The following is an 862-nucleotide window of genomic DNA, read 5'->3' as shown; positions in this document are numbered from 1 at the left end:
AGCCATTCATAGAGGTTTTCCATCAATACATATACTTCTTTCCATGTTAATTGCTAACATTATAAAGGGGGTAGATATACAGACAGAGAGGTTTTGTATGTGGTTTGCTAGATTCTCTGTGTAAATCCATGTACTGAAGCATATTTTATTGTGTCTCGAGAGAGTCATCCTCTTTTAATGCCCCATTATTTAAACACACACGCCAGTTCGATTTCTACTTATTTACTTGTTTATTTTATATATATATATATATATATATATATCGAAACACGCATTGAGTCGAACCAGGGGCAGCTGATGAAGGGGGAATATTCCTTGTATTGTTTGTCTTGAACTCTGTTTTTTTCGTTGTTAAAAAAAGTCCGTTTCCTTGTTGTGTTTTATGCTTTCGTTTCTCGTTGTGTTCTACATTTATTGGTGGTGTCCTGCTATCTCAATTTATATATATATGCATGTATATATACATATAGATGTAGGTATGTACATGTATGTATGTATGTATGCATATGTTTTATTGTTAAATGTTATAATATAATATCATATATATATATCGGGAGAATTCACAAAAAAAACAAAAGACTGGTGTTGTAGACAACAAACAGATGTAGTATAACGCTAGGGGAGTGAAAAAGCCTTTGAGTTTCGAACCTACGCTCTTCCACAGAAAAGGAACACAGAAAGAAACAAGGAGAGAAACTAAAGAATGTGTAGTGGCTAGCGATCTGTTCATATATATATATATAGTTAATTTTTAAAAATACATACATATCAGAAAGAAGCACACACATAAAGAATAGGCAAATAGTAAGTAATTGTTACAACATGATTTTATATCTTGGACATGGAGTTCCCAAAGGTTTCA

Source organism: Octopus sinensis, unplaced genomic scaffold (genome assembly GCF_006345805.1).
Source record: "Octopus sinensis unplaced genomic scaffold, ASM634580v1 Contig14877, whole genome shotgun sequence".
NCBI classification, from domain to species: Eukaryota; Metazoa; Mollusca; class Cephalopoda; order Octopoda; family Octopodidae; genus Octopus; species Octopus sinensis.
Note: the sequence above shows the minus strand (reverse complement) of the source record.